We start from the raw sequence: 13,711 nt of genomic DNA, 5'->3' as shown, positions 1-13,711 counted from the left end.
AAAAAAAAAAAAAAAAAAAATGCAGTGGTGCCAGAAAACAAATTGACAGTAGACAATCTGGCAGAAGGCTTTTGATTATCAAGACTGCTTTTGACTTCTTTTGTGACTTGGACCCTTCTTTGATTACTGGCACTGAATCTAAAGCAAATGGTAGAATAAAGATTAGTACTGTATAAACATGTTTTTGGAGAAATGAAAAAGCAAAAAAGTTGGTCAGAAATTATGATGTATTTCCATAAAGTTGCATCGAGTGTGCCTGCCTCTTCTGCATCCCCTTCTACCTCTTTCACCCTTGTAATTCCTGAGACAGCAATATCAACCCCTCCTCTTCAGCCTACCCAATGTGAAGACAATGAAGATGAAGACCTTTATGATGATCCAGTTCTACTTAATAGTAAATATATTTTCTCTTCCTTATGATATTCTTAATAGCATTTTGTTTTCTCTAGCTTACGTTATCGTAAGAATGTAGTATATAATATATACAATAAGTACTAATCAACTGTTATTGTACTGGTAAGGCTTTTGGTCAACAGTAGAGTATTAGGAGTTAAGTTTTGGGGGAGTAAAAATTTATATGTGGATTGTTGACTGCAGGGAGACCAATGTCCCTATATTGTCTTTATCTGATTTAGGAATTCACATTATTTTAGCCCTTTTATTTATTTATTTTTGATACAGAATCTCACTCCATCACCCAGGCTAGACAGTGGCATGATCTTGGCTCGCTGCAGCCTCCACCTCCTGTGCTCAAGCAATCCTCCCACTTCAACCTCCCAGTAGTGGGGACTATAGGCATGTGCCACCCTGCTGAACTAAATTTTTAAGTTTTTTTTTTGTGTACAGATGAGGTCTCACTGTATTGCCCAGGCTGGTCTTGAACTGCTAGACTCAAGCAGTCCTCCTGCCTCTGCCTCGCAAAGTGCTGGGATTACAGGTGTGAACTGTCATGCCTGGCCTAGCCCTTTTAAATGAGCAGTTTTCTTTCTCTCTCTCTCTCTCTCTTTTTGTCCCTGAAGCAGTCTGTATAAGGTAGGTATCTGTTTCATGAAACTTTGGTAGAACCATTTGGGCCAGGGGCCTTTTATTGGCAACCAGGATTCTAATTACTGTTTTAATTTTTTTAATGATAATTGATCTGTTCAAATGCTCTAGTTTTTCACTTATTAGTTGCTAGCATTTTTGTCTTTAAAAAATTTGTTTAAGGCCGTGTGTGGTGGCTCATACCTGTAATCCCAGCACTTTGGGAGACCAAGGCGAGGATCACTTGAGCCCGGGAGTTCAAGACCAGCCTGGGCAATATGGCGAAAGCCCATCTCTACAAACAAGTAGTTGGACATGGTGGTGTGTGCCTGTAGTCCCAGCTACCCACAAGGCTGAGGTGGGGGGATCACTTACTTGAGCCCAAGAGGTTGAGGCTGCAGTAAGTAACCTCTGATCATGCTACTGCATTCCAGCCTGAGGTGACAGAGTGAGACTCTGCCTCAAAAATGTTTTAAAAAGTTATTTTATATAGGTTTTCCACTTATTAAAATATAGTTGTTCATAGTCTTATTTTTTATTTCAGTTATAGCTATGGTTACTTTTTTCATTCTGTATTTTACATATTTGTAACCTTGATCTGTCTTGTTAGAGATTTGTCTTTTTTTTTTTTGAGATTGAGTTTCACTCTTGTTGCCCAGGCTGAAGTGCAATGGCATGATCTTGGCTTACCACAACCTCCGCCTCCTGTGTTCAAGTGATTCCGCCGCAGCCCCTTGAATAGCTGGGATTATAGGCATGAGCCACCATACCTGGCTAATTTTGTATTTGTAGTAGAGATGGTCTACAATTTTGTATTTGTAGTAGAGATGGTTTCTCTGTGTTGGTCAGGCTGGTCTCAAACTCCCAACCTCAGGTGGTCTGCCCACCTCGGCCTCCCAAAGTGCTGGGATTACAGGCGTGAGTCACCGTGCCTAGCCGAGGTTTGTCTTTTTATTAACTTTTGACTTTGAAAATTTCCAAGCATACATAAGAGAGTGTAAAAAACTTCCAAGCACCCATTACTCAAGTTTAACAACTATCCTTATTTTGCCACTCTTTTTTGACCTAATCTTCTTCTTTTTTTTTTTTTTTATTTTGAGTTGGAGTTTCGCTCTTGTTACCCAGGCTGGAGTGCAATGGCGCAATCTCAGCTCACCGCAACCTCCGCCTCCTGGGTTCAGGCAATTCTCCTGCCTCAGCCTCCTGAGTAGCTGGGATTACAGGCACGCGTCACCATGCCCAGCTAATTTTTTGTATTTTTAGTAGAGAGGGTGTTTCACCATTTTGACCAGGATGGTCTCGATCTCTTGACCTCGTGATCCACCCGCCTCGGCCTCCCAAAGTGCTGGGATTACAGGCGTGAGCCACTGCGCCCGGCCCCTAATCTTCTTTTTTAAAAAATATCTTGAAGGGTGGGGGAGGTGGCTTATGCCTGTAATTCTAGCTCTCTGGGAGGTGGAGGTGGGAGGATCACTTGAGGCCAGGAATTGGAGGACAACCTGGGCAACATAGAAAAACGCTCTCTCTCTCTCTTTTTTTTTTTTTTTTTTTTTGAGACGGAGTCTCACTTTGTTGCTTAGGCTGGAGTGCAGTGGTATGATCTCGGCTCACTGCACTCTCCACCTCCCGGGTTCAAGAGATTCTTGTGCCTTAGCCTCCCGAGTAGCTGGAATTATAGGGATGCACCACCATGCCTGGGTAATTTTTGTGTTTTTACTAAAGACCCCAACATGGCATTCTGCCCGCCTTGGCCTCCCAAAGTGCTGGAATTATGCACCTGGCCAGAAAGACCCTGTCTCTACAAAAAAAAAAAAAAAAAGCCAGGCATGGTGGCACATGTCTGTGGTCCTAGCTACTTGGGAGACTGAGGTGGGAGGATTGCTGGAGCTGAGACTTAGAGGCTGTAGTGAGACATGATTGTGCCCCAGCACTCCAGCCTGGGTGATAGAGCAGACCCTGTCTCTATTAAAAATAGAAATAAAAAAAATCACTTCTATACAGAACTAGGCTATTACAAAATTAATAATTGGTTAATATCATCTAATAACTACTCCAAAATAAAATTTGCTCAATTGAGTAAAAGTGTATAGTGCAGTTTTTCTAATTGGTATCTAAACAAGTTCTACTCCTGTTTGGTTGCTATATCTCAAGCTTTTCTAAATGTTTTATAATCTAGAACAAGGGTTGATACATTTTTTTTTCTGTAAAATGTTAGGTAGTAAATATTTTAGGGTTTGTATGCTTTGTTAGGTCTCTGTTGCATATTCTTCTTTTTTAAAAAAAACCCCTTTAAAAATGTAAAACCCTTCTTACTATGAGGGGCATACAAAAACAGGTATACTTTGGCCCACAGGCCATCATTTTTCAACTGCTGATCTGCATGATCTCACCTCACCTTTTTTTCTCCTTGCTATTAACTTGTTGAGGAAACTGGATCATTTATTCACTTTCTGGGTTTTGTTGGTTTCCTTGTAGTGTCTTGTTTTTTAAACCTCACATTTATATTTTTGGTAGTCAGAGTGTTTGACCTATAGGCTCAGTTAGATTTAGTTTTTTGTTTTTTTTTTAAATCCATGGGGGCAGTGCTGCAAAAAGACTTTAGTGATGCCGTGTATATTCCGTTGCGTCACATCAGTGGATATGTAAGATGGAGTTGCCTCACTTTTAATGGATTTAGTAAATGTCAGCTGATACTGTGTCCAAGAAACTTACTCTGGTTTTACCATTTGTCTATTTCCTAAATCAGTTACTTTATTATGGGGTACAACATGGTTATTCTCTTATTTCTTTCATTCTTTCTGTATTTTTAAATTTGAATTCTTTTTTGTAGAATTTCTTTACTCCATTCATTAGGTCTATTTAATTACTCTGATACACAGTTCAAATTGGAAAAGTAGGATAAATGCTTATTCTTTATCAATTTTTAGAGTAGTAATTGGTGCCGTACTAACCTCCGTTAGTAGCTGTGACGATGATCACGTCGGGGTCACCACCTGAGTTAATCACCACCTGCGGGCATCTGTCCTGCAAACGCTGACTCCGCGATGGATAAATACACTCAACACAGAGTACAGTGAACAAGTGGGCTAGGGAGGGTGTTAGCTGCTCTCAGAGGCTTCTATTATCCCTAATCTTTACCCTATGACCTAATGCTCTAAGTTAGGAACTGGCTGCCTTCAGCCTGTTCCATTATTACAAGTTATGAAAACCTTTCGGCCTTCCAAAAGGTAGGAGACTATATTTTATAACTTTCCCTAAGATTTCCCTTAATATTTTGCCAACCACTCTGAGGGAATCCCAATAAGTATCCAGTTAGAAGTTTGCTTGTTTTATTAATTTTTCCAAGAACTAGCTTATATTTTGTTAATTTGTTGCCATTGTCTATTTTGTTGATTACTGTTCTTGACTGTTTTCCTGCATTTGAAGTTATGAATGCTCAATTTACTGGTTTTCAGTGTTTTTTTTTTGTTTTTTTTTTAAATACTTTAAGTTCTGGGATACATGTGCAGAACGCGCAGGTTTATTACATAGGTATACATGTGCTATGTTGGTTTGCTGCACCCATCAACTTGTCATCTACATTAGATATTTCTCCTAATGCTATCCCTCCCCCAGCTCCCCCAGCACCCGACAGGCCCAGGTGTGTGATGTTCCCCTCCCTTGTGTCCATGTGTTCTCATTGTTCAACTCCCACTTATGAGTGAGAACATGTGGTGTTTGCTTTTCTGTTCCTGTGTTACTGGTTTCCAGCTTTATCCAGGTCCCTGCAAAGGACATGAACTCCTCATTTCTTATGGCTGCATAGTATTCCATGGTGTATATGTGCCACATTTTCTTTATCCAGTCTGTCATTGATGGGCATTTGGGTTGGTTCCAAGTCTTTGCTATTGTTAACAGTGCTGCAGTAAACATATGTGTGCCTATGTCTTCGTAGTAAAATGATTTATAATCCTTTGGGTATATACTCAGTAATGGACTTGCTGGGTGAAATGGTATTTCTGGTTGTAGATCCTTGAAGAATTGCCAAACTGTCTTCCACAATGGTTGAACTAATTTACACTCTCACCAACAATGTAAAAGCATTCCTGTGTCTCCACATCCTCTCCAACATCTGTTGTTTCCTGACTTTTTAATGGTCGCCATTCTAACTGGCATGAGATGGTATCTCATTGTGGTTTTGATTTGCATTTCTCTAATAACCAGTGATGATGAACTTTTTTTCATATGTTTCTTGGCCACATAAATGTCTCCTTTTGAAAAGTATCTATTCATATCCTTTGCCCAGTTTTTTTGCCACATAAATGTCTTCTTTTGAGAAGTATCTATTCATATCCTTTGCCCACTTTTTGAAGGGGTTTTTTTTTTTTTTCTTGTAAATTTATTTAAGTTCTTTGTAGAATCTGGATATAAGCCCTTTGTCAGATGGATAGATTGCAAAAATTTTCTCCCATTCTGTAGGTTGCCTGTTCACTCTGATGACAGTTTCTTTTGCTGTGCAGAAGCTGTTTAGTTTAATTAGATCCCATTTGTCAATTTTGGCTTTTGTTGCCATTGCTTTTGGTATTTTAGTTACGAAGTTTTTGTCCATGCCTATGTCCTGAATGATATTGCCTACGTTTTCTTCTAGGGTTTTTATGGTATTAGGTCTTATGTTTAAGTTTTTAATCCATCTTGAGTTAATTTTTGTATAAGGTTTAAGGAAGGGGTCCAGTTTCAGGTTTCTGCATATGGCTAACCAGTTTTCTCAATACCATTTATTAAATAGGGAATCTGTTCCCCATTGCTTGTTTTTGTCAGGTTTGTCAAATGGTTGTAGATGTGGGGTGTTATTTCTGAGGCCTTTGTTTTGTTCCAGTGGTCTGTATATCTGTTTTGGTACCAGTACAATGCTGTTTTAGTTACTGTAGCCTTGTAGTATAGTTTGAAGTAAGGTAGCATGATGCCTCCAGCTTTGTTTTGTTTTGTTTTTTTTGGTTTAGGATTGTCTTGGCTATACGTATCTACCTTTTTTGGTTTCATATGAAATTTAGAGCAGGTTTTTCTAACTCTGTGAAGAATGTCAGTGGTAGCTTGATGGGAATAGCATTGAATCCATAAATTACTTTGGGCAGTGTGGCCATTTTCATGATATTGATTCTTCCTAACCATGAGCGTGGAATGTTTTTCCATTTGTTTGTGTTCTCTCTTATTTCCTTGAGCAGTGGTTTGTAGTTATCCTTGAAGAGGTCCTTCACATTTCTTGTAAGTTGTATTCCTGGGTATTTTATTCTCTTTATAGCAATTGTGAATGGGAGTTTTCTCATATTTTGGCTATTATGGATGTATAGGAATGCTTGTGATTTTTGCAGGTGGATTTTGTATCCTGAGAAGTTGCTTATCATCTTAAGGATATTTTGGGCTGAGACGATGGGGTTTTCTAAATATACAGTCATGTCATCTACAAACAGAGACAATTTGACTTCCTCTCTTCCTATTCAAATACCCTTATTTCTTTCTCTTGCCTGATTTCCCTGGCCAGAACTTCCAATACTATGTTGGATAGGAGTAGTGAGAGAGGGCATCCTTGTCTTGTGCTGGTTTTCAAAGGGAATGCTTCCAGCTTTTGTCCATTCAGTATGTTATTAGCTATGGGTTTGTCGTAAAAAGCTCTTACTATTTTGAGATACCTTCTATCAATATCTAGTTTATTGAGAGTTTTTATTATGAAGGGGTATTGAATTTTATAGAAGGCCTTTTCTGTATCTGTTGACATAATCATGTGATTTTTGTCATGGGTTCTGCTGATTTGCATATGTTGAACCAGCTTTGCATCCCAGGGATGAAGATGACTTGATTGTGATAGATAAGCTTTTTGATGTGCTGCTGGATTTGGTTTGCCAGTATTTTATTGAAGATTTTTGCATCTATATTCATTAGGGATATTGCCCTGAAATTTGAAATTTTCTTTTTTTCTTGGGTCTCTGCCGGGTTTTGGTGTCAGGATGATACTGGCCTCATAAAATAAGTTCAGGAGGAGTCCCGTTTTTTCTGTTGTTTGGAATAGTTTTGGAAGGAATGGTACCAGTTCCTTTTTGTACCTCTGGTAGAATTAGAATGTGAATCCATCTGGTCCTGGGCTTAATTTTGGTTGATAGGCTATTAATAACTGCCTCAATTTCAGAATTTGTTATTGGTCTATTCAGGGATTTGATTTCCTCCTGGTTTAGCCTTGCGAGTGTGTATTTGTTTAGGAATTTATCCATTTCTTCTAGGTTTTCTTGCAGTCTTGGCCGTTAGACGCTTGATGTTACTATTTATTTCTTATTGCATTGTCTGTGTCTTAAGAAGTTGTAATTGTTTTTGATAAGTTCATCTTTTTGTCTTTGTACTTAAGCTATCAATAGTTTACCCACCACACTTCGAGTGTCATAATATTCTGTGCTTTACTGTGTACTTACTATTACCAGTGAGTTTTGTACCTTGAGATTATTTCTTATTGCTCATTAACATCCTTTTATTTTTCAGACTGAAGAACTACCTTTAGCATTTCTTGAAGAGTAGGTCTGGTGTTCATGAAATCCCTGAGCTTTTGTTTGCTTGGGAAAGTCCTTATTTCTCCTTCATGTTTGAAGGATATTTTCGCTGGATATACTATTCTAAAGTGAAAGTTTTTTTCCTTCAGCACTTTAAATATGCTATGCACTTTAAATATGCTATGCACTTTAAATATGTCTTATATCACTCCCAGCTTGTAAGGTTTCCTCTGAAAAATCTGGTGCCAGATGTATTGCAGCTCCATTGTGTGTCATATGTTTCTTTTCTGTTGGTGCTTTTAGGATCCTTTATTTATCTTTGACCTTTGGGAGTTTAAGTATTAAATTTCTTCAGGTAGTCTTCTTTGGGTTATATCTGTTTGGTGTTCCTAATCTTCTTGTACTTGAATATTGATAACTTTCTCTAGGTTTGGTATGTTCTCTATTGTTATCCGTTTGAAGAAACTTTTTACCCTGATCTGTCTCTCTACCTCCTCTTTAAAGCCAAGTAACCCTTAGATTTGCCCTTTCTGAGCTATTTTCTAGATCTTTTAGATTTGTTTTTTTTTTTGTTCTTGTTCTTTGTTCTTTTGTCTTTTCTGACTGTGCATTTTCAAATAGCCTCTCTTTAAGCTTAGTAGTTCTTTCTACCACCTGATCACTTCTACTATTAAGAGACTCTAATGCATTCTTCTGTATGTCAGTTGCATTTTTGAACTCTAGAATTTCTGCTTGATTCTTTTAATTATTTCAATTTCTTTGTTAAATTTATCTGATAGGATTCTGAGTTCCTTCTCTGCATTATCTTGAATTTCTTTGCGTTTCCTTAATACAGCTATTTTGAATTCTCCTTCTGAAAGGTCACATATCTTTGTTTATACAGGATTGGTCCCTTGTGCTTTATTTTGTTCATTTAGTGAGGCCATGTTTCCCTGGATGGTCGTGATGCTTGGTGGATATTTTTCAGTGTCTGGGTATTGAAGAGTTAGTTATTTATTGTAGTGTTTGCATTCTGGGCTTGTTTGTATCCTGTCCTTGGGAAGGCTTTCCTGGTAATCGAAAGGACTTGGGTGTCTTGTAAGTTTTTGGTCACTGCAGCTGTATTTGCATTAAGGGGCACCACAAGCCCAGTAATGCTGTGGTACTTACAGACTTATAGAGGTACCTCCTTGGTAGTGTTGGATAAGATCTGGAAGAATTCTCTGGATTACCAGGTAGAGACTCCTGTTCTCTTCTCTCACCTTCCACCAATCAGGTGGAGCCTCTCTCTCTGTGCTGAACTGACTGAAGCTGGGGGAGGGGTGACACAAGTGGCTATCACCACTAGGAGTGTGCTCTGTCAGACTGGAAGCCAGCACAGTGCTGGGTCTCATCCAAGGCCCACTGTAATCACTCTTTGGCTACTGATTATGTTAGCTCTGAGCCCTAGGGATCTATAATCAGCAGGTGGTGAAGCCAGCCAGGCTTGTATCCTTCCCTTCAGGGTAGCAAGTTCCCCTTGATATGGGGTGGGTCCAGAGATGCCATCCAGGAGCCAGGACCAGGAGTTGGAAACCTTAGAAATCTACCTGGTACTTTATTCTGCTGTGGCTGAGCTGGTACCCATGCCAGAAGACAAAATCCTTAGCACTTTTCCCTTCCTTTTCCCTAGGCAGAGGAGTTTCTCCCCATATCAACTACCACCATAAGCCCATGGGAGTGCTGCTAGGCTCTATCTATCTACTACTGTCAGTGCTTACTTAATGCCCAAGGCCCCTTTAGTCCACTTATGGTGAATGGTGCCAGGCCTGGGACTCACCCTTTAGAGCAGTTGGCTCCCCTTTGGCCCAGGGTAGGTCTAGAAATGGTATCTAAGAGCCAAGGCCTGGAATTGGGCAGCCCAAGAGCCCTCTTGGTCCTCTACCCTACTTGGCCGAGCTCGTACATTCCCTTTACTCTTTCTACTGCTTTTCTGAAGCAGAAGTTGTTTCTCTTTGTAGTTGTCAGAGTTGTGAATATGCTAGGCACACCTGAGGCCAGCACATCTCAGAGTCTCACTCAAGACCTACTGCGTGACCCGGTTACCACTGCTGTCTTATTCAAAGTCCGAGGCCGTCAGCAGATGATGAATCCTACCAGGATGGGTCCTTCCCTTAAAGGCAGTGGATTTCCTTCTGGCCAAGGGTGTGTCTAGAAATGTTATTTGGGAGGTAGGGCCTGGAAGGAGGGCCTCATTACTCTGCCCAGTTTCCTATCTTACTATAGCTGAGATGGTATCCAAGTTACAAGACGAAGTCATTTTTACTTTCCCCTCTCCTCTCCTCTCAAGCAGAGGGAAAAGGCCTCTTTTGGACCTGCAATCTGTACAGCCTGGCACTTGGGGAGGGGTTTTACAAGCCTTCCCTTACCTGCCCTGGCTGATATCTCACTAGTTCACATGCCCTCCAAGTCCACTGGCTTTGAGCCCCAGCACAGTAGTAGGACTTGCCTAGGTGTTACAGTCCTTGTGGCCTAGACTGCCTTTCAAGTTTATTTAAGACCTCAGAGCACTTTAACCAGTGATGTCAAGGCTTCCCGAAACTCAGATTTGGACTACTGGGATGAGCAGTTGCCCTCTGGCCAGGACATGTAATGCCCCTTCTGTGGGTGTCCGCTAAGTTTTGCCTGGTGTTGGCAGCACTGAGTTTCAATGCAAATTCCCACAGTCACTGTGTTGTCCCTCCCTCAAGCCATGTGCTTTTATTTGCTATTTGGCTACTTCTGGGGGCTGGAGAACGGGTGTTGGCATTTCAAGATTGCCTTTCCTACACTCCTCTATGCCTCTTTCAGCTTATGAAGTTAAAATCATGTACTGTGATCAGTCACCTAGGATTTGGTTCTTAGGAAGGTACTTTTTTTGTTTAGATGGTTGTTAAATTTGGTGTTCCTGTGGGGAGGCTGATCAGAGGCTTTTATTTGGCTATCTTGCTCTGCCTCTCTCTTTTCTTATGGTTCTTTTGTTTACTTATTTTTGCTTTTTGCTTGGCTGTCATTTCAGTTATCTCTGTAGTGAATAGATGTTTTTCTTGCCCATGGCCAACACCTGGCTCTTGTCCTCTTTGGGGTTGGTCACTTGGGTGATGATGGTCAGGCCATCGATGAGTATGTGGCATGCCAGCTACTAACCTCTGAATTTTTTTTTTTTTTTTTACCACAGAGATCACTCTGTTGCCCAGGCTGGAGTGCAATGGCATGATCTTGGCTCACTGCAACCTCCACCTTCTGGGTTTGAGTGATTCTCCTGCCTCAGCCTCCTGGGTAGCTGGGATTACAGGCACACACCACCATGCCTAGCTAATTTTCTTTTACTTTTAGTAGAAACGGGGTTTCTCTATGTTGGCCAGGCTGGTTTAGAACTCCTGACTTCAGGTGATTCACCTGCCGGGGCCTCCCAAAGTGCTAGGATTACAGGTGTGAGCCACTGTACCTGACTGCCTCTGAAACCTTAAGAATCAAATATCTTACTTACTGGCCAGTGTCAGCTTCATTCATTTAGTCACACTGTTCCTGCTTCTTGACATTTCAATTTCCTGACTTTACTTTCTTTCTATATGTTGTTCCCTTCTGTTACTACTTTATGATGCAGTTTAGAGTCAGTCCAGCTAAGATACCTTGTTCATCAGTCACTGCATGCAATCTATTTCCGGTATCCTTAACTCTATCCTTTCCATTATACTCGCCTATCAAAACCAAAATCTGAGATCGGTGATGCTGTTTGCTTTTTTTAAGATTCATATTCTGAAAACTGAATGCTGCTGGAAAAGATCTCACAACTGAAAGTTTGTTGTCTTCAGCCTCAGTAATGTCCAGAATACCCCCAGAATACCCCCCTCTTCCCTTCTCTGTGGCAACTGTGTCAGAACTTCCCCTGTCTTCTAGAACTTCTGTCATGCCACCTTTGTCATTTACTCTAAGCATCTTCTGTTTTATATAAAGGCCATTATGTGGCATTTAATTCTTGTTACAAAATCCTCAAATGTGCATATTCGTCCTTCTATGCTTCCTGTGTAGTACTGAGGAAGAGACATCGCTCTCATTTATAACTGTTTCTTCCATTTAGGTTCTGAATACTAACTACACCTATCTTCTGTAAGATATTATTCACTCAATTATTTCTTTTTTTCTACTTCTTTTCCTCTTACCTCCTTTTCTTCTATATCACCATTCAAATGTGATCAGGTTTTTACCAAAAACCTTAACTTATTGTCCCCCTCCAGTTACTGTGTTAGCTCCTTTTATTTAGAAAGACAATTATCTGCATTCACCGATTCCACTTCCTCACCTCCATCTCACTCTTCAATCCATTGTAATCATTTGCCATTCTAAAATTGCTTTTGCCTAATTAGTGCCTCTTTTATTGTAAAAACTAATGAACACCTCTCAATCTTTTTCTTTATTTTACAAATATTTGGTCACGTTGACCACTTTATTTTACAAATATTTGGTCATGTTGACCACATATATTTTTTTTACCTTGCCAGTTTTTATGACTTGACCCTTGGTTTTCTTTCCAACTCTTCTAATTACTTGATTCCTTTATAGATTTCCTCTGCCTAGTTCTTAAATATCTTATGCTCATTTCTTTAACTCTAGATTCTCCCTGGGTCATGTCATTTACTCCTACGGTTTCAGTGATATTTATGTTGATAATTCCTAAACCTTTATCCTTAGCCCATATTCTCTCCAGAGATTTATATTACCCAATATTTAGGTGCTTGTGGAACATTTCTGTGTAGCATGTTTTAAAGTATCTGAAGCTTAACATGTCCAAAGAGAACTGATTTTTCATCTTTCCTTTCTCTTTACATCATTCATTCATTCATTTGTTTAGAAGGAGTCTCACTGTCACGCAGGCTGGAGTACAGTGGTGTGATCTCTGCTTATTGCAGCCTCTACCTCCCACGTTCAAGTGATTGTCTGCCTCAGTCTTCTGAGTAGCTGGGATTACACGTATATGCCACTATGCCCAGCTAATTTTTGTTTTCTTTGTATTTTTGGTAGAGATGGGGTTTTACCATGTTGGCCGGGCTGGTCTTGAACTCCTGACTTCAAGTGATCTGCCTGCTTCGGCCTTCCAGTGTGTTAGGATTATAGGCATGAGCTCCTTCCACCCAGCTCCTTCTGCTCACATCTAATCAGCTACTTAATCCTCTCAATTTTTACTCCCATTTTCTCTCAAAATAATTCACTTTTTAAAATCTCTAAGTCTCTACCCTAGTTTAGGCCATCACTGACTCTCACAGATTACTGCAACAGTTTTCTAACTAGGCTGTGTGTTTCCAGTCTAGACCATTTTCCATATTTCAGCCAGAGTGAACTTCCAGTTGTTTAATGATATCCTTCTTAAAACTCTCAAAAATTCTTAAAAATCTTCTTAAATCTCTTGTCTCCTAGATACTGCTAAGGACTCTTGATGGTAGATAACAGAAACTCAACTCACACTAGGTTTAACAAAGAGGACAAGATTGGAAGGTTTTGTAAGTGCAGAAATAACGAGTGTAGCTGGGCCCCATAAGACACATGGAAGCAGGATTTGGAATACTGCCAATACTTTCTTCCCCTTGCTTTTTCTTCTCTCTGAATTCTGGCTTCATTCTCTTCTCACTCCTCTTTCTTTTAAGTGGCAAAGCATATGGCTATCAGTTTTATTACAGCTTCATGTTTCTGCTGTCATGAGATGAACGAGACTGGTTGGAACCTAGTTCATGCAATATTCACTCTGTTTAAAATGCCAGTTACCTCCTAGGTTGCCTCAGATGGTGTCCATCTCTGAACCAGTCAGCTGTAGATAGGGAAGAAGATGCTATGATTGGCCTATTTTGTTGTTGTTGTTGTTACTGTTTTGTTCATTCTTAATCCAGTCTTGAATGAGGGAGATAGAATCTTAAGGAGATAAAAGCTCTTGTTTCCATTTGAACTTCATGAATAGAGTGTAAAGAAAGAACACTTTACAGAAGGGATGGTAGTCTCTACTGAGTCTACAAAGTATTAGATCCCTACAGTGCATTTGCTTGTAGGATAATACAGGCAGTCCCTGCTTTGTCTGGTAGTGAGAGTCTGTAAAAACGATTGTGCAAGCAGAAACTGCAAAGTGGTTTTAATCAATGGGAAGATTATGATGGACTTTTAAAAAAATTTGTCAAACAATTGAAAACTCT

The 13,711-nt window shown here is 39.9% G+C and overlaps 1 protein-coding gene across 6 annotated transcripts in view; it reads left to right on the top strand.

The window, feature by feature from the left end:
• The window catches only part of LOC119468374 (sorting nexin-14-like), a 38,556-nt gene that overhangs the window by 5,545 nt on the left and 19,300 nt on the right, over window positions 1–13,711 (top strand). The window contains exon 1 of one of the 6 annotated variants that reach the window (XM_037731759.1): window positions 19–394. The exons of the other annotated variants lie outside the window; for them this stretch is intronic. The gene's annotated coding sequence lies outside the window, so the exon portion shown is untranslated. Of the gene's footprint in view, window positions 1–18; window positions 395–13,711 lie in introns of those variants that run through there. 6 annotated transcript variants of the gene reach the window in all.

Source organism: Cebus imitator, unplaced genomic scaffold (genome assembly GCF_001604975.1).
Source record: "Cebus imitator isolate Cc_AM_T3 unplaced genomic scaffold, Cebus_imitator-1.0 Scaffold418, whole genome shotgun sequence".
In the NCBI taxonomy this organism is placed as follows: Eukaryota; Metazoa; Chordata; class Mammalia; order Primates; family Cebidae; genus Cebus; species Cebus imitator.
Note: the sequence above shows the minus strand (reverse complement) of the source record. Positions and strands in the feature narration are given on the sequence as shown.